General features: G+C 39.4%; 1 protein-coding gene and 1 pseudogene across 9 annotated transcripts in view; one reads left to right on the top strand and one right to left on the bottom strand.

The window, feature by feature from the left end:
* The window catches only part of SPIDR (scaffold protein involved in DNA repair), a 469,038-nt gene that overhangs the window by 37,298 nt on the left and 404,198 nt on the right, over window positions 1–27,542 (top strand). The window lies entirely within an intron of this gene.
* The window catches only part of LOC127490634 (ras-related protein Rab-5B pseudogene), a 102,200-nt pseudogene continuing 85,206 nt past the window's right edge, over window positions 10,549–27,542 (bottom strand).

The raw sequence follows: 27,542 nt of genomic DNA on the forward strand, positions 1-27,542 counted from the left end.
GAATTGATCTTTAATCATTATGTAGTGCTCTTCTTTGTTTCTTTTAATACTTTTTTTTGTTAAAGTCTATTTTGTTTTGATATTAGGATGGCTACACCAGCTCTTTTTTGGTTTCTGTTAGCATGGGTTATCTTTTTCCATTCTTTCAGTCTGTATGCATCATTGTTGTTAAGATGTGTTTTTTGTAGACAACAAAATAGTGGGTTTTATTTTTAATCCTTTCAGCCGGTCTGTGTCTTTTATCTAGGGAGTTGATACCATTTACATTCAGGGTGACTATTGTTAAGTACAGATTTTGCACTGCCTTTTTTCTGTAAACAGCCCTAATTTTGTATTTTGAGTTTCCTTTGTATTTTCACTGGGTGTTTTTTCTATATTCATCTTCTTTTGTAGTGATGTTCCTATTTCTGTGTTTCTGTGTGTAACACATTCTGGAGCATCTTTTATAGGACTGGGCAAATAGTTATAAATGCTTTCAATTTCTGTTTGTTGTGGAATATCCTTATTTCTCCTTCATTCATTAGAGTTTTGCAGGGTACAGTATTCTGGGTTGACAGTTTTTTTCTCTTATAAAAAAAAAAAAGCCTTGGATTATATCTCGCTGTTCTCTCCTTGTTTGTAGCGTTTCTGATGAGAGGTCTACAGTGATTCTAATTGGGTTTCCTCTGAATGTGATTTGGGATTTCTCTTGTGCACATTTTAAGATCTTTTATTGGGACCAGTGCTGTGGCATAGTGGGTCAAGCTGCCGCCTGCAGTGCCAGCATTTCATATGGGCACTGGTTTGAGTCCTCGCTGCTCCACTTCTGATCCAGCTTTTTGCTATGTACTGGGAAAGCAGTAGAGGATGGCCCAAATCCTTGGGCCCCTGTACCCATGTGGGAGACCTGGAGGAAGCTCCTGGCTCTTGGCTTCGAATCAGCATAGCTCCAGCCATTGCATCCAGCTGGGGAGTGAACCAGGGATTGGAAAACCTCTCTCCCTCTCTCTCTCCCTCTCTCTCTCTCTCTGCCTCTCCTTCTCTCTGTATAACTTTGACTTTCAAATAAACAAATAAATATTTTTAAAAAAATCTTTTTATGCTTTACCTTGGAAAGTTTTACTACCATGTATTGTGGTGAAGACCTTTTCTGATTGTATCTATTGTGAGATTTGTGTACGTTCTGTCTCTTTCTCCAGATTGGGGAAGTTTTTTGTTATTATTTCATTAAGAAGGCCTTCTAATCCTCTCTCTTTCCATGCCCTCTGGAACTCCTGGTGTCCAGATGTTGGATTATTTGATAGCATCCTGTAGATCTCCAACTGTGTTTTTTAGTTTCCTAATTTCTTCTTTGTTTTTTTAGACTGTAATATTTCCAAAAATTTGCCTTCTAGTTCTAATATTATTTCTTCTGTGTCACATATTCTGTTATTTAGGCTTTCCAATACATTTTTTTATTTGGTCAATTCAATTCTTTAGTATTAACATTCTGACTTCTCTTAGTATCTCAGTTTCTTGGGAAAACTTTTCATTTAGATAATTTGCTTCTGATTGGTCCTAAAGAATCTTATGATTAACTTTCTGAATTCCATTTTTGGCGTATTATCAATCTCTTCATCTTTACCTTCTGAGTTGCAGTGCTCCTTTGGGGAACTCATAATGTCTTCGTTATTATTTAGTGTTTTTCCTTTGTTTTTTGGCATTTGTGTATTTTTTCTTTTTTCTGTCTATGGAGATTCTCTTGTGGTGAGGTTTCCCTCTTTCATGAACTACTATTTATCTGTGTGTTGAAAGTGGAAACACAGAGCGCCATCTACCGGAGCCCTGCTCACATCTCAGTTGTGGTGGAGGTGGGTATGTGCTCCAGTGCACAGAGCTTTTTCTACTTGGCCCCGGCTTGTTTCTCAGTGGTGGATGGAATGAGCTTGTGTTTTCAATATTCAGGACTTTATGTTGTATGGCTTGTGTAGGGAAGAAATTCTTCTGAAATATTGTGGCCCTCATTCTCGGGTGGGGAGTATGGTTCAGTGGACTCCACAATTGAGGGTCATGGGCTCAGGCAGCAGTCCCCTGCTTACATTTGAAAATGTAAACAAAGAATATGGCTTCTCTCAGCTGGCTGTAGGTCCGCTTGGGGCGTGGACTGACATAGGTGGGGGGAGACCTGCCTCACCTTTCTGTTTGTTCTTCTCTACTTTTTCTTATTTTCCCCCAAGTGGAGCTTCAAAAGCAATTTTCCAAGCTCTGCCTCCCACTGCTATCTGCAGTTCCATGGACCTGCGATTTTCCATCTAACCTGGTCTGCTGGGGGCTGGCCCCAGCCTCCTCAGTCCACACCTCTGCTGCTTCCCATTCTTATTTGCTCTTTTAGAGTGGACCTGCCCAGTCTCTGTTTGTCACCTGGGCTTCCCATTGAGAATTTCCCATGGGTCTGTCTCTGGCGTGTATCTTTTTTCCTTTTTAAAGATTTTTATTTATTTATTTTGACAGGTGGAGTTACAAACAGTGAGAGAGAGACAGAGAGAAAGGTCTTCTTTCCATTGGTTCACTCCCCAAATGGGCGCTACGGCTGGCACTGTGCAATCCGAAGCCAGGAGCCAGGTGCCTCTTCCTGGTCTGCCACGCAGGTGCAGGGGCCCAAGCACCTGGGCCATTCTCCACTGCCCTCCCGGGCCACAGCAGAGAGCTGGACTGGAAGAGGAGCAACCGGGACTAGAACCCGGTGCCCACATGGGATGCTGGCCCCACAGGCGAAGGATTAGCCAAGTGAGCCATCGTGCCAGCCCCTCGTTTTTCCTTTTTAATTATCTGTTTTGCCCCACATGACTCGGATTGTCCTGTTCCTATACCACCATCTTGTGACCTCTAAGATTTTGTATTTTGTTTTGTTTTGTTTTTGTGAGGGTGCATGGGCCCTTCATTTTAAGTTTCAACACTTAAGAATAACTGTGTATTAATTACAGAATTCAACCAATAGTATTAAGTAGAACAAACAAAAAAATTACTAAGAGGGATAACATATTAAGTTGTTCAACAGTCAGGGCAAGGGCTGATCAAGTCACCGTTTCTCATAGTGTTCATTTTACTTTAACAAGTTTCCTTTTTGGTGCTCGATTAGTTGTCACCGATCAGGGAGAGCATATGATATTTGTCCCTTTAGGACTGGCTTATTTCACTCAGCATAATGTTTTCCAGATTCCTCCATTTTGTTGCAAATGACCGGATTTCATTGTTTTTAACTGCTGTATAGTATTCTATAGAGTATATATCCCATAATTTTTTTTATCCAGTCTACTGTTGATGGGCATTTAGTTTGATTCCAGGTCTTAGCTATTGTGAATTGAGCTGCAATAAACATTAAGGTGCAGACAGCATTTTTGTTTGCCAATTTAATTTCCTTTGGGTAAATTCCAAGGAGTGGGATGGCTGGGTTGAATGGTAGGGTTATCTTCAGGTTTCTGAGGAATCTCCAGACTGACTTCCATAGTGGCTTAACCAGTTTGCATTCCCACCAACAGTGGGTTAGTGTCCTTTTTTCCCCACATCCTCGCCAGCATCTGTTGTTGGTAGATTTATGAATGTGAGCCATTCTGACTGCCAATATCTTGCAGGGTTTCTCCAGTGTTCTCTAATAATTTGATGGTGTCGGGTCATAGATTTAGGTCTTTAATCCATGTTGAGTGGATTTTTGTGTAAGGTGTAAGGTAGGGGTCTTGCTTCATTCTTCTGCACATGGAAATCCAGTTTTCCCAGCACCATGTATTGAAAAGACTGTCTTTGCTCCAGGAATTGCTTTTAGTTCCTTGATCAAATATAAGTTGGCTGTAGATGTTTGGATTGATTTCTGGTGTTTCTATTCTGTTCCATTGGTCTATCTTTCTGTTTCTGTACCAGTACCATGCTGTTTTGATAACAACTGCCCTGTAGTATGTCCTGGTATTGTGATGGCTTTGTTTTTGTTGTACAAGATTGCTTTAGCTATTCAAGGTCTCCTGTGTCTCCATATGAATTTCAGCATCATTTTTTCCAGATCTGAGAAGAATGTCTTTGGTATTTTGTTTGTTATTGCATATAATCTGTTAATTGCTTTTGGGAGAATGGACATTTTGATGATATTGATTCTTCCAATCCATGAGCGTGGAAGATTTTTCCATTTTTTGGTATCCTCTTCTATTTCTTTCTTTCCTTCTTTTTTTTTTTTTTTTTTTTTTTTGACAGGCAGAGTGGACAGTGAGAGAGAGAAACAGAGAGAAAGGTCTTCCTTTGCTGTTGGTTCACCCTCCAATGGCCACCGTGGCCGGCGCACCGCGCTGATCCGATGGCAGGAGCCAGGTGCATATCCTGGTCTCCCATGGGGTGCAGGGCCCAAGCACTTGGGCCATCCTCCACTGCACTCCCTGGCCACAGCAGAGAGCTGGCCTGGAAGAGGGGCAACCGGGACAGAATCCGGCGCCCTGACCGGGACTAGAACCCGGTGTGCCAGCACCGTAAGGCGGAGGGTTAGCCTAGTGAGCCACGGCGCCGGCTTCAATGACCAGGATTTTTACTGGAGCTGATGCTTTGTGTGTTGTCTTCCCACCATGTACTAAAATGTCAGGTTTCCAGAAGGCAAATCCATACTCAGTATAAACCATACATTTTCACATTTTAAGCATACGTTTTATGTAGTTTTTAAGCTTTTATATATAATGAATGCAAATTTCATAGGTACAGCTTTAGGAATATAGTGGTTTTCCCCCCCATACCTACCCTTCCTCCCTGACTTCCATTCCGCTCCCTGCTCTCTCTGCCATCCCATTCTTCATTAAGATTAATTTTTAATTATATACAGAAGACCAACTCTTTAATAAATAAAGATTTCAACAGTTTACACCCTGCACACACACACAACATAAAATGTACTGTTTGAGAACAAGTTTTGCAGTTAATTCTCATAGTACAACTCGTTAAGGATAGAGTTTCTACATGGGGAGTAAGTGCACAGTGACTTCTATTGTTAATTTAACAATTAACACTCTTATTTATGATGTAAGTAATCACCCGAGGCTCTTGCTGTGAGCTGCCAAGGCTGTGGAAGCCTTTTGTGACCACAAACTCCATCAGTATTGGGACAAGGCCATAAGCAAAGTGGAAGTTCTGTCCTCTCTTCTCAGAAAAGTACATCCTTCTTTAATGACCCCCTCTTTTCACTGGGGCATCATTCACATAAATCCTTCATTTAGGATATTTTTTGCCACAGTGTCTTGGCTTTCCATGCCTGAATTGTTCTCATAGGCTTTTCAGCCACATCCAAATAAGCATACATTTTAAAAGATACATTAATTTGTCTAATTATGAACATGGGATATCTTTCCCATGATCATGGGATATATTTATATCATTTGCTGTTTATTTCATTAGTGTTTTATAGTTTTCAGCAGACTGAGTTTTTATTTCCTTTGTTAAATTTACTCCTTAGTATTTATTTGTTTTTTAATTTTTGAACAGATTCTTATTTCTTTGAAAGAAAGAGGCACAGAGATCTTCCATCTGCTGGTTCACTGCACAAATATTTAAGTTAGGTGTGTCAAACTCAGTTTGGGTCTACAACATGGGTGGCAGGACGCACATGTGTGAATCATTACTTGCTGTCTCCCAGGCTATAGGTTAAGAAGAAGCTGGGATCAGGAGTGGAGTTTGGGACTCCAACCTAGGCATTCTGTTATGGAGGCCCAAGTAGAGTCTTAATCTCTTTCCCAAATACCTGCCTCTATTTATTTATTTTTAATGGTATTGTGAATAGCATTGATGTCATAATTTGTCTTTAGATTGTTCATGGTTAGTGTAGTGAAACAGTATTGGCTTTTATGTGTTCCTTTTGTATCCTGCAACTTTACTAAATTAGAGTATTGCTTCTAACAGCTTTTTGATGGAGTCTTTAAGAGTTTTCTGTATATGAGATCATGTGATAAACAAACAGTTTCACTTCTTCCTTTCTGATTTGGATGCCTTTTATTTTCCTCTTGCCTAATTGCTATGGCTAGTACTTCCAGTGGCACTTGTGTGTTGAGTAGAAATAACAATAGTGAGTATCCTTGTCTTACTCCCTGTTCTTAGAGGAAAAGCAGCTTTACTATGGAGTGTGATAGCTATGTGTTTTTTATATTTGGTCTTTATTATGATAAGATACACACATATTTGTCATCAGACATTCTTTTTCTGCATCTATTGAGATGCCCATATGGTTTTTGTTCTTCATTCTCTAATGGAGGTGGTTCACATTTATTGATTTGCATTTATTGAATCATTCCTGCATCCCACTTGATCATGTTAAATTATTATTATTATTTGGGGCTGAACCAACGAATGGAAGATTCTCTGTCTCCCTTTCTTTCTTTGTAACTCTGCCATTCAAATCAATAAAATAAATCTTAAAAAAATGAGTTTGAAAGTACAGATTGAGTATCTTATCTGAAATGCGTGGGACCAGAAGTGATTCAGATTTTACATTTGTTTTTTTGGTTTTTAAAGATTTATTTATGTATATGAAATGCAGATTGTCAGAGAGAGGGAGGGAGAGGCGGATAGAGAGAGAGATCTTCCATCTGCTGGTTCACTCCCCAAATGGCCACAATGGCCTGGCTTGTCCCAGCCCTGACCAAATCCAGGAGTAAGGAACTTCATCCATGTCTGTCAGGTGGGTGCAGGGGCCCAAGCACTTTGGCCATCCTCTGCTGCTTTCCTTGGTGCATTAGCAGGGTACTGAATCAGAAGTGGAGCTGCTAGGATTCAAACAGGCACCCACGACCAGTGCCGTGGCTCACTTGGCTAGTCCTCGGCCTGCAGCGCTGGCACGCCGGGTTCTAGTCCCGGTTGCTCCTCTTCCTGTCCAGCTCTCTGCTGTGGCCCGGGAGGGCAGCGGAGGATGGCCCAAGTGCTTGGGTCCCTTCACCCTGCATGGGAGACCGGGAGGAAGTACCTGGCTCCTGGCTTCAGATCAGCGTAGCGCCGGCCGTAGTGGCTGTTAGGGAGTGAACCAACGGAAGGAAGTCCTCTCTCTCTGTCTCTCTCTAACTGTCTATAACTCTCTGTTTGCCCCTCTCTCTCTCACTGTCTAACTCTGCCTGGCAAAAAAACCAAACAAACAGGCACCCACATGTGATGCCGGCACTGCAAGTGACAGCTTAACTCGCTGTGCCACAGTTGTGGCCCTGATTGTTTAAGTTATTTAATATTTGCCATATATATTATAAGATACCTTGAGAATGGGATACAAGTATAAACATGAAATTCATTTATGTTTCATATATACTTTATACATGTAGTTCAAAGGTAATTTTAAAATATTTCAAGTGTGTCTGTTTTGACTGTGACATGAGATCAAGTATGAAATATTCTGTGGAATCATGTCAGTAGTCAAGAATTTTTAAATTTTAAAACATTTTGAATTTCAGATTTTTTGATTGGTTGTGCTAACCTTGTATTCCTTCCACTTAAGTCTTTTTGAAGATTTTGAGAAGGATTGATATTAGTTCTTTAAATGTTTCTTAGAATTTAGTAGTGAAGCTATCAGGTTCTGAGATTTTTTTTGAGGAGAGATATTTTATTTCTGACTCAATCTTCTTGTTCACCATTGGTCTGTTTAGATTTTCTATTTCTTCATGATTCAGCCTTGCCAGAATTCATCCATTCCTTCTAGGTCGCCCAATTTGTTGGGGTATAATTAATCCTAGCAGACTCTTAGGTTAACTTTGTAATTTTGCAGTATCAGCTGTAAGGGACCTTCTGTCATTTCTAATTTTATTTATTGGTGCCTTTTGTATTTTTTTTTTTTAGTCTTTGTCTAAGGGTCTGTCAATTCTGTTTATGTTTTCAAAAAACAAAACTCTTAGTCTTATTGAATTTTGTATTTTTCTAGTTAATTTTCCATGCATTCTGCCCCAATTATTATTATTTCCTTCATTCCACTAACTTTGGGCTTAATTTATGCTTTTTTATGTTCTTTAAGTGTAGCATTAGATTGTTTGAGATTTCTGCTTCTTTAAATTTTTTGTTTCTACATATGATTGATACTTGGTTTCAGCTCATTATGATAAAAAAATACTTAATATGATGTCAGTCTTTCTAAGGTTGTCAAGACTTCTTTCATGGCTTAATGTGTGATATGTCCTGGAGAACAGTTAGTGTACATATAAGAAGAATGTGTATTCTGCTGCTGTCGGATGGAATGTTCTGTAAATGTCATTTGGTTTAAGATTGTTTCTATTTCAGTATTTCTTCCTGATTTTCTGTCTCGATGATCTTGCTGAAAGTGAGGAATTAAAATACTCTGCCAAATGTATTACAGTCTTTCTCTTCCTTCAGATCTGTTAATATTTATTTTATATGTTTGGATGTTCAGATATTGGGTACATATATCATTAAAATTGCTATATTTTCTTGATACATTGACCCGTTTTTCTCTTTTTACAATTTGTGACTTAAAGTCTATCTGCATATTGCTACCCCTGCTTTCTTTTGGTTTCCATTTACATGATACATCCTTTTCTATCCCTTCATTTTCAGTCTATATATGTCATTCATCATGTAGTGATTCTCTTATAGGCAACATATGGTTCAGTCTTATTTTAAAATTCATTCACCACTCTATCTTTTGATTGGAGAGTTTGATCCATTTAATCGAAGATTTTTCAGAGTTTGTGGACTCAAAAAGCAGTCTTGGCAGCTCATGTCAAGAGCCTCGGATGATCACTGACGTCATAAAAAAGAGTGTCAATTGTTAAATCAACAACAGGAGTCACTGTGTACTTACTCCCCATGTAGCACCTCTGTCCTTAATGAGTTGTACTATGAGAATTAACTGTAAAACTTGTTTTCAAACAGTACTTTATACTTTGTGTATTTGTGTGTGTGGATGTAAATTTTGGAAATCTTAGTATAGAGTTGGTCTTCTGTATATAAAGTTAATTAAAAATGAAGAATGATGGTAGAGGAAGGAGGAGGTGGGACAGGAGTGGGGGTGGGAGGGCAGTTATGGGGGAAAGAACCAATATATTCTGAAAGCTGTACCTATGATATTTGTATTAATTAAATAAAAGCTTTCTTTAAAAAATTGAAGATTTTTGCCTTCTCACAAGAAGCTTGTAATTTAATTTTGGAGCTGAAACCCACTGAAATGAAGCTGTGTTAGACTGATAACAAGCTGTATCATGTCCATATCAAATGCACTGATAACTTTGCTCATGAAATGATCAAATATGGGCTAACAAAAACATTAATATTAACTTGAAAAAAGACCATTGGAGAGTTGTCAATAACCAGCAGACAAATTGGTTGTTGAAGCTGAATGGAGTTCTCCATGATGCCTTGCCGGAATTGGTTTATGAGACAGTTGCAAAGGATGTGGTTTCTTAGGTCCTCAAGGTCTATAATGACAGTTTAGTTACTTGTTGTCTTACCTAAGAACCTGAGGAGTGCCTCCTGGAGAAAAAGGTGTAAGTATTTTACGGTGAATAAAATAAAATGGGACCTTACTTACTAAAATCAAAAAGGTAAAGGTGCAGGTGAATCAATCAAGCCCCCCAGTCTCCCCAAAAAATAAGTATTCCACTGAACTACTGTCAGTTGAAGTGCCAGCTGCAGGGGAATGTGGTGGTTGGCACTGAGGCCATCCTAAGGCTAGAAAGAGGTGAAAATGCCTGTGTATCAGAAGGAGGATGGGCATCAGAAATTGGTGCCCATCCCCACCCCATCAGATGACTACAGAGTGGAAGATGCAGGGAAACAGTGAATATTCATTGGAGGACTCTGATCCTCACAATAAGGGAGTAGCTACCTAAGAGACTTGGTGAGGAAAAACTGGACTTGGAAGAATTTCAGAGCCAGAGACATCCCTGCACTTCTCCTCTGTCCAGTTAACAACAGCATGACTCCCCCTCAATGCCTGAGAGCTTTCCTCCCATTCTCATCTCTCCCCAGGACCAACCTCTACAAGGCCAACCCTCCACAAGGCCAAGCCACAGATAGTGTTATGTTCAGATACCAAATTAAAACAAAAAGGAGCTGTTTCCTTACTCCCTTCTATTCCTGGCCTTGTTCTTTCCCAGGGCCCTTAATTTGATTCAGCTAGAAACCTTCCTCAGTTCTTGGGTTAACCACCTTCTCCATCCTGGGCAGAGTAGAAAGACAAGTTCAAGAAGAGGGATTCTAAAAACCAAAAGGGGGAAGGGACAGGCGACTAAAGTGTTTTCTGAAAAGATGGGAAAGAACACTGGGGAAGAAGAGGAAAGATAAGTAGGTCATTGTCTTGCACCTATAGTACAAAGTGAAGAAAGTTTGTTTTGGAAGGTAAGTCCTAGGTGATTTGACCTCTAGGCCCCAGATTAAGGGATAGGAGGTCAGTGGCAACAGCTGCCTGGTCCTGGTTGCTGAAGCATTAAAAAGTACCATGACAGGGCTGTCAGTAGGCAGACCTTGTGAGCCAGGGTTCAGTGTGCTCTTACTATAGGGGCTTTGTGCCAAGGGGTGGGGATGGAATTTATTTCTTAGCTCTTGTGCTAGCTCCATACTTATTTGATGCTAGCCACTCCCTTACCTGCTACAACACTGATTTTTGTTCTGCTGGGACTGCTCATGGAGGTCTATACCACAGCTTTGGCCTGCTGCAGCCCCCAGATTCTAGGGTTCACTCTTTAGCAACTTCTTAGCTATTGCCAGAAAGAAATCATACATGTTCATAGACGTCTTGGCTAGAGTCTCTATAAACAGTAAGCTGTTGTCATCTGCATGTCCTCAAGCCTCTTCATATTCGATCGTGCACTTTTCAGTCAGGTCAGCTTTGTTCCCCACCAGGGCAATTATGATGCTAAGACTGGCCTGCCTCTGTAATTCCTTTACCCATGTCTTTGCTTGGGCAAATGTTTCCTGATTAGTAATTTCATAAACCATGATTTCAGCTTGGACATCTCTGTAGTACATGCAGACTAAGCTGTGGTATCACTCCCTTCCAACTGTGACCCAGATCTCAGACTTGACTGTTGTCATGTCCAGACAAACAGAGTTGGTGAGGAAGATTGCTCCAGTGGTACTCTCCTGGTACTCATGAAATTGTCCTTTGACAAAACAAAATACCAGAATAGATTTTTGCATTGCAGATTGTCCTGCAAGACCAGTTTGCATTGGCATATATTGGTGGCCTTAGGCTGCCCATTGGGCCTGGCTATGCTTCTGCCACAAAGTGACAATACTGGGGCTCTGTCTTCCCTGTCAGGCCCAAGCCTGTGTTGCACAAAAGATAATTTGATAGGTAAGAATTTACTACTGACATTTTGCTCATTGTTTTCTGGTTGATTTTAGACTATTTGTTCCTTTGTACTTCTTGTCTCCCTTTGTGATAAGATGATTTCCTGGAGTTGTAGGCTCTGATTCGTTAGTTTTTATAGTAAGGAATAAAAATATAGTAAAAGTGGTTTTATGTATCTACTGAGGTTTTTACTCTGTTACCATGAGACTTATATGTAATAGCTTATAACAGGTTATTTTAAGTAACAACTTAAAGCACTCATTTTTATTATTTGTATTATGAGAACTCTACATTTTTATACTACCATCTACATTTTGTTATGATGTCACAATTTTCGTTTTGACAGTTTTATCTTCTAGTCTTTATACTAGAGAGATAAGCAATTTGTGTTTCACCATTATATATTATATTTTTATTTGACTATGTACCTTCTTTATATGAATTATACCTTAATGTATTTTCATGTTATTTAGAAGTGTGCTTTTCTTTCAGCTTGAAGAATTCCCTTTTTAGCATTTCTTTTAAGTCAGGTCTGGTGGCGATGAATTCCTTCAGCTTTTACTTAACTGGGAAGTCTTTACTGCTCCTTCTTTTCTGAAAGACAGCTTTACCAGATATAATATTCTTGGTTGACAGTTTTTACTTCCAGGACATTGAATACATAATTCCATCCCCTCTGGCCTGTCAAGGTTTTGCTGAGAAATCTAATAGCTGTGGTGGAATTCCCTTGCAGATGATCCTCCTGCTACTTTCTGATCTTTGCCTTTGAGTTTTGACAGTTTGATTTAATATGTCTTAGTATAGTCTTGTTTGGATTGAACCTGATTGCTCTTGTACCTGAATTTTTATGTCTTCCAAATTATTCTTATTCTCATTTTATTTTTAAATAAGCTCCTTTCTCTTTTTCTGCTCTTTCTATGATAACCACAGTACATGTGTTGGTTTGCTCAATTGTGTCCTATAATTCCTATGTGCTTTCTTCACCCTTTTTTACTCTTATTCCTCATACTCCCCCTTGATAACTTCAAATATCTATCTTTACAATCACTGGTTCTTTCTTCTGCTTGAGTCTGTTGTTGAAGCTTTTTATGGCATTTTGCCATTCATACATTTTGTAGTATAGCTCCAAAATTACTGTTTGGTTCCTTTTCATGGTTTTTATCTCTTCATTGAACTTCTTTTTTTTTTTTTTTTTTTTTTTTTACAGGCAGAGTGGACAGTGAGAGAGAGAGACAGAGAGAGAAAGGTCTTCTGATCCGATGGCAGGAGCCAGGAGCCAGGTGCTTTTCCTGGTCTCCCATGGGGTGCAGGGCCCAAGCACCTGGGCCATCCTCCACTGCACTCCCTGGCCATAGCAGAGAGCTGGCCTGGAAGAGGGGCAACTGGGACAGAATCCGGCGCCCCGACCGGGACTAGAACCCGGTGTGCCGGCGCCGCAAGGTGGAGGATTAGCCTATTGAGCCACGGCGCCGGCCCATTGAACTTCTTTTGTTCATTTATTGGTTTTCCTGAATTTGTTTAGTTGTGCTCCTGTATTTTCTTGTAGTTCACTGAGCTTCTTTATTTTGAATTCTTTGTCAATTTGTAAGTTTCCATTTTTTTAAAGTTGATTACTGCTACTTTATTTTGTTCCTTTGGTATTCATGTTTCCTTGATTATTCATGATCATTATGTTTGTACACTGGTGTCTGCAGTGGAATTATTTCTTAACAGACCAGGACATATACCATGATCTAAAATTTCCTGTTGAGTTTTCAGTATATAGACTGGACTAACAATGCTTTACCCCTCAGAACGTCTTCAGTGTGATAGTAAGAGACTCCTGTGATGGGTGATCTGCCTCTTTTGTTATTGTCACATTGCATTAAGAACGTGTTTTTTAAATATTTCTTCTCGGTGATTTTCTCACTCTTAGAGCAGTGATTGCCTTAGTGGTTAACTGTCTTTGATGTGATCTCATGTTCTTTGCCTTTTAAATCACTTCATTTCCATTGAGGGAGATGATCATGGCTTCATATCTCAAGTTAACTTTGTCATTTTCATATCTTATCTGATATTTCATGAACATGTTCTGAACTGATAAAATAAAGCATGCAATGAAGTTGGCTTCATGAGTTCCTTTGTCTTGTTTTGAATAGAAGAAGAGTTGTTTATCATGATTTTTAACATTACTGACCTGAAAATTATTTTTTGTCAAAACATTAGTATTAGGTAAAACCACTTTCTTTGAACTAACTCCTTTCTTTGCTTGATTTTGGGAAATAGTCTTAGAACCAAGAATGTATTTATCACTTGAAAACTTGTATAAAGAACCTTGACAAGCATGATTTTAATGCTACATGGATAGAGACACTGCATAGTTGGCTAGGTTCACCAGCTAGCTAAAAAGCTCATACACAGTTGTTGTACTGCTTGCAATTCAAATTCAATCCTTGTTAAAATCATAATTCACAGTATGACAGAATTTTCACAATTGTAGTTCTTTTGGAATAAAATGTACAGTTATAAGAAGTAAATTATAAATGCCTATTCTCTTATGTATCTCTGGGTAGTAGGAGTACTGGAAAAATTTATTTTCTCTCTTTTTTTTTTTTTTATTTGTTTGAAAGAGTGTGAGAGAGAAAGAGAGAGAGACCAGTCTTCCATCCACTGGTTCACTGGTTCACTTTCTTTTTCTTTTTTTTTTCTTTCTTTCTTTTCTTTCTTTCTTTCTTTCTTTCTTTCTTTCTTTTTTTTTTTTTTTTTTTTTTTTTTTTTTTTTTTTTGACAGGCAGAGTAGACAGAGAGAGACAGAGACAAAGGTCTTCTTCCGTTGGTTCAAACCCCAAATGGCTGCCACGGCTGGCGTGCTGCGCCGATCCGAACCCAGGAGCCAGGTGCTTCCTCCTGGTCTCCCATGCCGGTGCAGGGCCCAAGCACTTGGGCCACCCTCCACTGCCTTCCGGGGCCACCGCAGAGAGCTGGACTGGAAGAGGAGCAACCGGGACAGAATCCAGCGCCCCGACCGGGACTAAAACCCGGTGTGCTGGCACCGCAGCCAGAGGATTAGCCTAGTGAGCCATGGCGCCAGCCCCACTGGTTCACTTTCCAAGTGGTGCAACACCAGGGCTGGGCTAAGCCAAAACCAGCTATCTGGAACTCCATCCAGGTCTCCCACATGGGTGGCAGGGGCACAAGCACATGGGCCATCTTCTATTGCCTGTCTTGGCACATTAATAAGGGGCTGGATTGGAAGCATAGCAACTGAGATTGGCAGTGGTACACCAATACAGGATAACAGTATTGCAGGCTTAGCCCACTGCACCACAACCCTGATTGCTCTTCTTTATTTGTTTCAAAATATAAAAAGAAGTAAACATAGCTTTTAATAGCCCTTCCTCCAAAGGAGAGAAAGAGAAACAAATCATATAATGAACATTTACTGGGCCTTGAACTATGCTAGTTGCTCTATATACATTTCCCCTATGAACCTTAAACAGTCTTGTGAAATAGATGTTGTTATGCCCAATTTTCAGACAGGGAAACTGATAGAAAAATATATAATCATGAACAAGTTCTTTATGTAGTAAACAACACAGCTGTGATTGAAACTACCACATAATAGTAATAAGTGCTGGTTTACTGCTTAGAATCTACACTGCTTAATTTCTTAACTGGAAAAACATGAAAGGTGTGGTCATAGAAAAGAGTAGACCTTGGCTTGCTTACCGTTAAAATACCTAAGAATTTTACCATGTAGTTCCTCTCTTAAAATACACTTACATTACTAAAGTAGCATATTGAAGCATAACATACTACTCTGTTGTTCAAAAGTGACTCAAAGAGTGGTTTGTCCAAGTGGGCATTGAGAGACATTACCATATATAGACAAGGTCCTTTTGGATGGATGATCTGCCCTATCACACTGCTGTTTTCTCTGGCCTCAACTTATTCTTTTCTTCCTTTCCATTGCTCATATATGAAAACAAATCCATTAATTTTCTTTCTCTTCTCAAGTACAGTCTCTTCCAAATACTGATAACTGTCAAATCTTTTTCTATTTCCGGTTGCCCCCCTCAATTCCATATGGGTATAGCAGCCTGATTTCATCTTTGTGGATACCCTGAAGTTTCAAAGCCATATCCTTTCTTTTAAAAGTTTATTTCATTTTTGGGGGGAGGAAGGCATACACATACACACGCACAGACACACAGAGCGAGAGAGAGGGAGAGAGAGAGCGCGCACGAGCGTGCATGTTTGTTCTTGCTGGTTTACTCACCAGATGCTCACAAGGCTGGGGCAGAAGTGTAACCAGATCTCCCCTGTGGGTGGCAGGAACCCAATTATTTTAGATACCCCTCTCCCCCCAAGAAAGCTGGAACTGTACATTGAATGCAGGTACTCCATCATGAGATGCAGACATTTTAACCACGAGGCTATAAATATCTGTTCCCTCTTTGAGTTAATAGAAAAAGTTTGAAAGCTACTGCTCAGAGGAATTTTCATACATGCCCAGAGGAAATATGTGATGGTACAGCAGACAATAATAACTTTTCTTTGTGATGTTGACTTTTGGGACCTTAGCAAGTATCGATTATTGATGTGACTATCCATATCCTTCAGTTGACAGCATTCCCCATGGTTGCCTGGATTTTCAATTTATTTAATCAGTGTCTTCCATAAAAGTTTCCTATAGAGGGCAGCAGAGCCATAGCAGTGAGCTGTGTTCATAACCTACATTTTTCAGGAAGTGTGAAGGAAATTGGAGTTAGGTGAGCTTTGTTATATAATTTTTATGTACTTAGTAACCTTTTTGCAAATATGAACTAATAGGCGTAATAAATACCAGATAACTAAAGTGAGGTTCAGGCTTTTGATAAGCTGAACAACAGAAACTATCAGGCACAGATAAATGATCTGAAAATAATCCATAGTTTTAAGGAGAAAGCAAGTGTGATTTTCAAATTTGCAATATGGATTCACTGTTATAAAACAGAAGTTTTCTTTGTATTCTTACCAGTACTGATAGAAAAAAAATGATTCAGTAATTAATAAATGATGGAACTGTGGAAAAATTTAACAAAACAAGAATAAACAATATTTTTTATTCTTACAAGGAGATATTATCACACTTTATTATTTTTTTTTTATTTTTTGACAGGCAGAGTGGACAGTGAGAGAGAGACAGAGAGAAAGGTCTTCCTTTTGCCGTTGGTTCACCCTCCAATGGCCGCCGCGGCTGGCGCACTGCTGCCGGCGCACCGCGCTGATCCTATGGCAGGAGCCAGGTACTTCTCCTGGTCTCCCATGGGGTGCAGGGCCCAAGTACTTGGGCCATCCTCCACTGCACTCCCTGGCCACAGCAGAGAGCTGGCCTGGAAGAGGGGCAACCAGGACAGAATCCGGCGCCCCAACCGGGACTAGAACCTGGTGTGTCGGCACCGTAAGGCAGAGGATTAGCCTAGTGAGCTGCGGCGCCGGCCAATTAATCACACTTTAGAAAGTGAACTGACAAAGTCTTAAAGCATTTTTTAATTTAATGATGATAGTTGTGATTCTGTTGCTCAATTTTTTATTGTAAAATATACATCATAGAAAAGTTTCCACTTTGACCTTTTTTTTTTTTTAAGATTTATTTATTTATTTATTTGAGAGTTAGGGTTACAGAGTGAGGGAGACAGTGAGAAAGGTCTTCTATCTGCTGGTTCACTCCCCAAATGGCTGCAGTGGCTGGAGCTGGGCGAATCCGGAGCCAGGAGCTTCCTCCAGGTCACCCATGCAGGTGCAAGGGACCCAAGCCCTGTGGCCATCCTGTACTGCTCTCCCAGCTCATAGCAAAGAACTAGAATGGAAGAGGAACAACCCGGACACGAATTGGCACACATAATGGGATGCCGGTGCCACAGGTAGGGCTGTGTAGCCTACCACGCCACAGAGCCAGCTCCCACCTTGAGTGTTTTAATGTGTACAATTCAGTGTTAGTAAATACATCTCTAATGCTGTGCAACCATTATCTCTTTCCATCTTCCAAAGCTGAAGCTCCATACCCTGTAACTCCCATTTCTCCCTCTCTTCCACTCCTGTCAGTCACCATTCTACTTTCTATAATTTTTTATACTATAGCTGATTCATTGGAGTAGTATCATATAATATGTCTTTTTTAAAAAATTATTTATTTATTTATTTTGAAAGAATTACAGAAAGAGAGAGAGAGACAGAGATCAATCAGTATTCTACTTGCTGGTTCACTCCCCAGATGGCCACAATGGCCCGTGCTGAACCAGGCTGAAGCAAGCAGCCAGGAGCTTCATTTGGATCTCCATGTGGGTGGTAGGCACCCAAACAATCGGGCCATCTTCTGCTACTTTTCCCAGGTGTATTAGGAGGGAGCTGGATCAAAAGTCTTCTTGTGGCTGGCTTATTTCACCAAACATCATGTCCTCAGGAGTCATTCGTGTTATGAGAATTTCCTTCCTTTTTAAGGCTATTAATGGTATTCTGTTGTATGTTTATAATACATTTTACTTAATTTGTGGCCTGAAGTGGAGTACCCTGGAAAATTATATTGAGGAGAGCATGTGTACTGATGTGTTTGGATATAGGGTATATGTCTGTTAGATATAGTTGATTGATTGTGTTTCAATTCTCTGTTTACTTACTTTCTGTCTGATTTGTCTATATTGAGAGTAGGGTATTGATTTCATTAACTTATTCTAGAACTGTCTTTTTTAACCATTAAGTTCTACCAGTTATGTTCACACACTTTAAGGCCTCCTATTAGGTACCTTTCTGTTCCTGCTGCATTGAACCTTTTATTAATATATAATTAAAAGCTATTTTTCTGACATTTTATAAAAGATTTATTTTATTTATTTGAAAGAGTTACAGAGAGAGGTGGACACACACACAGACACACACACACAGGTCTTCCATCCACTGGTTTACTCCCCAAATGGCCAAAACAGCTAGAGCTGAGCTGATCCAAAGCCAGCATCCAGGAGCTTCTTCCTAGTCTCCCATGTGAGTACAGAGGTCCAAGGCTTTGGGTCATCCTCCCCTGCTTTCCTAGGCACTTTAGCAGAAAGCTGGTTCAGAAGTAAAGCTGCCAGGACTTGAACCAGCACCTGTATCGGATATCTGCACCGCAGTTTGTGGCTTTAACCTGTTGTGCCACAGCTCTGGCTCCTTTCTGACGTTTTGATAGTCACTTCTGCTGTCTCATGGTTACGATGTACATGGAGTATCTTTTTCCATCCTTTCATGAACAAATCTTGGATGTAAAGTGAGACTAATGTAGACAACTTAGAGTTGGATCCTGTTTTATTGTTGTTGTTTTTTAATCCATCCCAATCCCTGTCTTTTTGTTTATAGAGTTTTTTAAATCTATCTAAATTTAAATAACTTCTCCTGCAGAGGAACTTACTGCATTTTGCTGTTTATTTTCTATACACTTTCTTGCTTTTTTTCTCTTGTTTCTTGCATTATGAAATTTTTATCATGAAATATTTGAAATCCTTTTTCATTTCTTTTTGTGTATATTTTATAACTGTTTTCTTTGTGTAATCATTGGGATTACACTTAACATCCTAAAATTTTAATACTGCACTTTGAATTTAGACCAAGTTAACTTTAATAACATGCTGAAAACTGCTTCTTAACAGCTCCATCCACAACCTTTCAGGCTGTTGATGTTACAAAACAGTGTCTTTTTGCATTGCATGTTCTATATTATAAACTAATAATTCTTTGACATGTATCATTCTCTCAAATGATGTAGGAAACAATCTGTGGAATTACAAGTCAACATTCTAATACTACTTTTTGGACTGATAATTTTAAAAAAAATGTTACTTTCTTAAATCAGGTAGAAAACAAAAAAGTATTGTTACAATAATACTAGCTTTTATATTTCCTTATATTTACCTTTATGGAGATCTTTATTTTTCAGTTAGCTTTTAATTACCATCTAATGTCCTTTCATTTGAACCTACAGGACTCCCCTGAGCCTATTTCACATGGCAAATGTACTGATCCATTAGTTTTTGTTTATCTAGGAATGTCTTAATTTCTTCCTTACTTTTGAAAGACAGTTTTGCCAGCTGCAGTTAGTATTCTTGGCTCAGGTTTTCGTTTTTGTTTTTTCCCTTTACAATGTGGGCCCATTACCTCTAGCCTTCAAAGTTTCTGGTAAGAAATCTGCTGCTAATCTTACTGAAATACCTTCTATTTAACAAATGATTTCTCTCTTCCTGCTTTCAAGATTGTTTGTCTTTTGAAAATTTGATTATAACATGTCTGGGTGTGGATCTCTTTGAGTTTATTTTGCTCTGAGTTTGTTGAGCTTGTTGGAATATTTTATTCATGTCTTTCTTCAAGTTTGAGAAGTCTCCAGCTACTCTTTTTTTTTTTTTTTAAGATTTATTTATTTATTTGAAATGCAGAATTACAGAGAGGCAGAGAGAGAGAGATCTTCCATCCGCTGGTTCATTCCCCAGATGGCCACAACAGCTGGAGCTACACTGATCCAATGCCAGGAGCCAGGAACTTCTTTCGGGTCTTCCACGCAAGTGCAGGGGCCCAAGGATTAGGGCCACCTTCTACTGCTTTCCCAGGCCATAGCAGAGAACTGGATTGGAAGTGGAGCAGCCAGGACATGAACTGGTGCCCTTATGGGATGCCGGCACTGCAGGCAGCAGCTTTATCTGCTACGCCACAGAGCTGGCCCCTCTCGCCACTGTTTAAATATTCTTTCTCTCTTTCTTATAAGCCCAAGATGTGTATGTTAGTCTGTTTCATGATCTGTTAGTTTGCAAGCAGTTTTCTTCAGTTCTTTTCCTTCTATTCCTCAGAATCAATAATATCTATTATCTTGTCTTTAAATTTACTGATTCTTTTCTTCTGCTTTCTGAAATTTACCTTTGAATTCATCTACTGAATTATTCATTTTCATTGATAGGCTTTTCAGCTCCAGATTTTATTTTTGACTTCTTTTTAGTTTTCCTGTCTCCTTGTGGATATTGAAATTCATACACTACTTTATGCCTTTCTTCATATCTTCCTTTACTACTTTGAACATCTTTAAAGTGATGGTTTTAAAGTCCTTGTCTAGAAAATCTAGTATCACATCTTTCATAGACAGATTCTGTTGATTTATTTTCTTCTGTGAGTGGGCTGTACTTTCTGTGCCTTGTTTTTTTTTTTTTTTTTTTTTGAAAGTTGGTTGGACATTTGAATCTAATAATGTGGTCAATTATTAAGTCCAAATTGTCTCCTTCCAAGGGATTTTTTTGTTTTGTTTTGTTTTGTTTTCACTGTTTTTCTTTAATCTATTTTATTATTGTAGGCTGTTTCTGTGCAAATATCCGCCTGAGATAATTTAAGGTCTTCTCATTCTTTTTTGAGCCTGCACTTTTCCCTTCATGAATCCACAGATACTGTTTGTTTATTGGGAAGGGAGGAAGAGAGAGAGAGAGATTGATCTATCCATCTTGCATTTGTTGGTTCACTTTCCATATACCCATAACAGGCCGAAACAAAGACCTTGGAACTTGATTCAGGTTTTCCATATGGGTGGCAGGAACCCAAGTACTTGGGCTATCAATTCTTGCTTCCCAGATTACACATGAGCAAGGAGCTGGAATGAAGAGTTGAACCAGAACTTGAACCTAGGTACTGTGATATGAAATGCAGAATCAACTGCTATGCCAAAAAGCTGCCCCAGTATTTACTTTTGAATGTCTTGATCTTTATTTTCTGGATCCCAAAAGAGAGGAAAGAAAAAATTCAAGGATGGGAAAAGAAAGCACATTAGCTCTTTAAATCTCCTGAGAGTCATTTTGCTGGAGCGGGAAGGTCTTGCCACAGTGTTGGGGGGTGGGAGGGGTGTAACAACAGTGACTACTTGCCTTTCTCTGCACCTCTGTGATCAGAAGCATAAGTCAGGGATTAAAGCCATCATTCTCTATATTTTGAAAATGAGGTCCTTTTTGCCCACTATGGTTCTTTTAAGGTACATGCAAGTTGTTCCTGGGAACACACGCACAACTGCCTGCCATGAGGCTGATCATGATAAGGGGTAGCTGCTGTTGTGCTGAAACTTGAAATTTACCAAAATTAGTTAAATTTATTGTTCAGGTCTTCCCCTGAGAGCCACAAACCTTCACTAGGCCCTAGGGATCCAAACCAGTTACATAGAACAGATTCTGCCATTGTAATTATTTTCTAGGTGGGGACAGAGATTCCTTATAGTTCTTGCTCTGTCATCTGCCTAGAATCCTCTGATAACATACTTATATGTGAGGATTGGAAGCGTGCATTTTAGAAGCCCTCTTTGATGTTAATTAAGTTTGTATTTTTAAAAAAGTGACAAAGTAAAGGGAATACTGAAGTTTTATTTTTCTTTGTAAAGATTTATTTATTTACTTGGAAGGTGGAGAGTTACAGAGAGGCAGAGGCAGAGAAAGAGAGATATCTTCCATTGACTGATTCAATCCCCAAATGGCTGCTGTAGCCAGAACTGGGCTGACCCAAAGCCAAGAGCCAGAAGTGCCTTCTGGGTCTCCCATGTGGATGCAGGGTCCCAAGCACTAGGGCCATCTTCTACGGCTTTCCCAGGCCATAGCAGAGAGCTGGATCAGAAGTGGAGCAGCCAGGACTCAAACCAGTGCCCATATGGGATGCTGGCACTGCAGGCAGTGGCTTTATCTGCTGTGTCACAGTGCCGGGCCCAAAACTAAAGATTTTTTTTTATATTTATTCATTTATTTGAGGTCTTCCATCTGCTGGTTGACTCCCCAGATGGCTGCAGAGCTATGCCAATCTGATGCTAGGAGCTAGGAGCTAGGAGCTTCTGGGTCTCCCACATGGTGCAGGGGCCCAAGGACTCCACCACCTTTCCAGGCCCCAGCAGAGCACTAGATAGGAGATGGAGAAGGTGGGACTCGAACTGGCACCCATATGGGATGCCAGCACTGTAAACAGTTGCTTTATTCACTAAGCCACAATGCTGGCCTCAAGACTGAAGATTTTAATTGTGCTTTTCATGTAAGTTTATTTTAGAGATTACATTAAACATAGAAACATTGCATTTAGAAAAACTAATTCATATTCCATTGTGTTCTCAAGGTAGAAAAGAGAAATGTTGAAGAATTTATCGAAGAGTCTCTGCACTTTTGTCATTATTTTATAATTCATGTGCTGTGTACTATTTATAATATCACATAGTAGCGATTTTTGGCTTTTAATCTTTTAAAGAAAATGAGCATTATATGTACCAAATACTATTTGTATCATCTGTGCCAGAAATTTTACCTTTCCAACAGCCCACTTATTGTTTGGCTGAACTTTAGCTTATGAGATAGAACATAGGTTTTGTAAACTGCCCTTTTGCTTGGCATAAATCTTCTTCCTCTTTTACCTTGTCATCCCATTTCTCTTCATTGCTTTTTTTTTTCTTTTACTTTCTTTCATTTCCCAAATACTTCTGTTTTCTGATATATGAAGTTCTAGTATAGGGAAAGATTAGAAAATATTGTTACAACCATATAATATTTAAAAGTTATGATTTAATTCACCATAGGTCTGACATTTTTTTTTGTTTTTTAAGATTTATTTATTTTATTTGAAAGTCAGAATTATACAGGGAGAGAAGGAGAGGCAGAGAGACAGAGAGAGGTCTTCCATCCGCTGCCACCTACTGAAAAGGAGAGTTTAGAGAGTTAGATTAGCCTTATCTGCCTGTTAAACCAAAACGTAATTACTCTTCAGAATAACATAAAGAAATCTAAAATTTCTAAAATGTTGTCATTCACAGTGTCCAAAATATAATTCACACATTAATATACAGATATATATAATACCTGTTGAAGTGAAATGGACACTATGGGAAACGGTGACTTGATCAGCATAGCCCTGACTGTTAGTGAACAACTTAATACATTATCCCTCTTAGTAGTTTTTTTTGTCTGTTCTACTTAATATGACTGGTTTAATTCTGTAATTAATACACAGTTATTCTTAAGTGTTGATATTTAACTGAAATGTGATCTCTGTTAAACATAAGAGTGGGAATAAGAGAGGGAAGAGATGTACAATTTGGGACATGCTCAGGCTGACTTGCCCCAAATGGTAGAGTTAGAAACATACCAGGGGACTCCAAGTCAATCCCATCAAGGTGGCATGTACCAATGCCATCTCACTAGTCCAAGTGATCAATTTCAGTTCACAATTGATCATAATGAAAGGACTAAGAGTCAAAGGGAGCACATAAACAAGTCTAGTATCTGCTAACACTAACCGATAGAATAAATAAAGGGGAAAGTGATCCAACATGGGAAGTGAGATACTCAGCAGACTCATAGAATGGCAGATGTCCTAAATAGCACTCTGGCCTCAGAATCAGCCCTAAAGGCATTCGGATCTGGCTGAAAAGCCCATGAGAGTATTTCAGGCATGGAAAGCCAAGACACTCTGGCAAAAGATCTCTGTGAGTGAGATCCCAGTGGAAAGAACAGGTCTTCAAAGAAGGCGGTACCTTTCTCTGAAGGGAGGAGAGAACCTCCACTTTGACTATGACCTTGTCTAAACAAGATAAGAGTCGGAGAACTCAAGGGGCTTCCATAGCCTTGGAAACTCATGACTGGAGCATAGGGAGATTACTGATGCCATAGACAGGAATGTCAATTGGTAAAGTCAACAACAGGAGTCACTGTGCACTTACTCCTCATGTAGGATCTCTGTCCTTAGCGTGCTGTACATTGAGACTTAATGCTATAACGAGTACTCAAACAGTATATTTCACTTTGTGTTTCTATGGGGGTGCAAACTGTTGAAATCTTTACTTAATGCATACTAAACTGATCCTCTGTAAAAAAAAAAAAAAAGAAATTATCAACTCCCAACTTGACTCTCACTGGGATTAAACATGACAATAGGTCTGATCTGATTTCATCATCATTTAAAAAAAAATCATCTATTATTTTTCACTTTATGTTTCTGTGTGGGAGCAAACTGTTGAAATCCTTACTTAATGTATACTAAGCTGATCTTCTGTATATTAAGATAATCGAAAATGAATCTTGATGTGAATGGAAGGGGAGAGGGAGTGGGAAAGGGGAGGGTTGTGGGTGGGAGGGACGGTATGGGGGGGAAGCCATTGTAATCCATAAATCGTACTTTGGAAATTTATATTCATTAAATAAAAGTTAAAAAAAAATAATAATATAATTAGACACACATCAATATACAGATAATATATAATAAAATCAGGCACACATAAATATACAGACAAAAATTTGAATCATACTTTAAAAAAAGTCATTTAATTGAGACTGGCTCCAATATGAACTGCATGTCAAAATTAGCAGATACTATAACTGTTTTAGGTCATAAATGAAAACATGTATGTCATGGATCAACAGCTAACAATCTTCAACTAAAAAAAAAAAGAGGCCAGATAAAAGAACCAAATGCAAGTTCTATAACTTAAAAATAATATATTTGAACTCTTTAATTAACACACAGTTATTCTTAGGTGTTTAAATTTAACTGAAAAGTGATCTCCATTAAATATAGGAGTGGGAATAAGAGAGGGAGGAGATGTACAGTTCAGCACATACTCAATCGGACTTACCCCTAATGGTAGAGTTAGAAATGTGCCAGGGGATTCCAATTCAATCCCATCAAGGTGGCATGTACCAATGCCATCCCACTTGTTAAAGTGATCAGTGTCAGTTCATAATTGATCATAATGATAGGATTAAGAGTCAAAGGGATCACATAAACAAGACTAGTGTCTGCTAATACTAACTGATAGAATTAAAAAGGAGAAAACAATCCAACATGGGAAGTGGGATACACAGCAGACTCATAGAATGGCAGATGTCCTAAACAGCACTCTGGCCTCAGAATCAGCCCTTACGGCATTTGGATCTGACTAAAAAGCCCATGAGAGTATTTCAGGCATGGAAAGCCAAGACACTGTGGCAAAAAAAAAAAAAAAAAAAAAAAAAAAAAAAAAAAAGACCTAAATGAAAGATCTCTGGGAGTGAGATCCCAGCGGAAAGTATAGGCCATCAAAGAAGGAGGTCCCTTTCTCTGAAGGGAGGAGAGAACTTCCACTTTGACTACGGACTTGTCTAAATAAGATTGGAGTTGGCGAACTCAAGAGGCCTTGAGTTCATGACAATAGCCTTGGCAGCTCATGACAAGAGCCTAGGGTGATTACTGACATCATCAATAAGAGTGTCAGTTGTTAAATTAACAACAGGAGTCACTGTGCACTTATTCCCTATGTAGGGTCTCTGTCCTTAATGTGTTGTACTGTGTGAATTAACGGTAAAACTAGTACTCAAACAGTACTTTATACTTTGTGTTTCTGTGTGGGTGCAAACTGTTGAAATCTTTACTTAGTATATACTAAATTGATCTTCTGTATATAAAGATAATTGGAAATGAATCTTAATGTGAATGGGATGGGAGAGGGAGTGGGAGATGAGATGGTTGTGGGTGGGAAGGAGGTTATGGGGGGGAAAGCTGCTATAATCCAAAAGTTGTACTTTGGAAATTTATATTTATTAAATAAAAGTTTAAAAAATAGTATATTTGAGGCCGGCTAATCCTCCACCTAGCGGCGCCGGCACACTGGGTTCTAGTCCCGGTCGGGGCACCGTATTCTTTCCCGGTTGCCCCTCTTCCAGGCCAGCTCTCTGCTGTGGTCCGGGAAGGCAGTGGAGGATGGCCCAAGTGCTTGGGCCCTGCACCCCATGGGAGACCAGGAGAAGCACCTGGCTCCTGCCTTCGGATCAGCGTGGTGCGCCGGCCATGGCGGCCATTGGAGGGTGAACCAACGGCAAAAAGGAAGACCTTTCTCTCTGTCTCTCTCTCTCACTATCCACTCTGCCTGTTAAAAAAAAAAAAAAAGTATATTTGAGATAAAAAAATTGATTATTTAGGGTGACAGAGATTGGGGAAGAAAAAAAGAGTTGGTAAACTTCTTAAGTCAGTAGAAATTATTTTATTTTCTTAAAGATTTATTTATTTACTTAAAAGTCAAAGTTACACAGAAAGAGGAGAGGCGGGGGGGGGGGGGGTCTTCCATCCGCTGTTTCACTCCCCAGATGGCTGCAACAGCTGGAGCTGTGCCAATCTGAAGCCAGGAGTTTCTTCTGGGTCTCACATGGGTGCAGGGGCCCAAGGACTCGGGCCATCTTCTACTGCTTTCCCAGGTCATAGCAGAGAGCTGGATTGGAAGTGGAGCGGCCAGGACTCCAACCAGCACCCATATCGGATGCTGGCACTGCATGCAGCGGCTTTTACCTGCTATGCCACAGTACTAGCCCCAGAAATTATTTTTTTAATGAGATTTATTTGAAAGTCAGAGTTACAGAAGGAGAGAGACAGAGAGCTCTGCTATCCACTTGTTTTCTCCCCAGATGACCACAACAGCCAGATCTGGGCCCAGCCGAAGCCGGGAACTTGGAGCTTCATTCAGGTTTTCCAGATAGGTAACAGGGGCCCATATGCCTGGGCCATCTTCTACTGGTTTTTCAAGGCCATTAGCAGGGAGCTGGATTGAATATGAAGCAGCCAGGACATGAACTATTGCCCATGTAGGATGCCATCATCACAGGCAGCAACTTTACCCTGTACTCCGCAACACTGGTCCTGAAATTATTCATTCTTAGAAAGTAATAAACGGTATTTCAAAAAATGAAGTGACTGGTAGAACAGTGCCAGTATTTGTGCTGTATATATTAGACCTTTGGAAATACCAAGTTGATCGCTGTCTGACCTTTTTAATTTATTTTTTAAGTTTCACAAGGTTTAATACATGTGTTGTTTGAGTGCTAGAAGTAGAGGACAGGGAAATTTGGCACAAATTTTTCAAGAAATAATGGCTAACAATTTATATAAATTAGTGAAAAAAACAGTTTATATATTCAAGAATCTCAATGAATTCCAAAATAGAGAAATACAATAAAGTAGGACTTGGGCAAATTATGATGAAGCTGTTTGAAATGATGCTTTCCAAAAAAGAACAATTGAAAGCACCCAATGAAATAGGTCTATAACCAGTGATAGCTGACTGTGTATGTAGGTAGTCATCAAAACTCTTTGATTGAGAGAGTCTGAAATTGCAAGAGTGGGTGTACAATGCCTCCTTTTGCCTTCTGGGTTCATTAAAAATGTAAAATAAAATAGTGCAGATTCTGTCAGAACATTTTTGACAATTTTGGCCTGGACATAAGATATAAAGTACTCCAGTATTTACTCTTTTAGAGACAGAAACAGGTCTTGCACATCT

This window comes from Oryctolagus cuniculus, chromosome 6, assembly GCF_964237555.1.
Source record: "Oryctolagus cuniculus chromosome 6, mOryCun1.1, whole genome shotgun sequence".
Classification (NCBI taxonomy): domain Eukaryota; kingdom Metazoa; phylum Chordata; class Mammalia; order Lagomorpha; family Leporidae; genus Oryctolagus; species Oryctolagus cuniculus.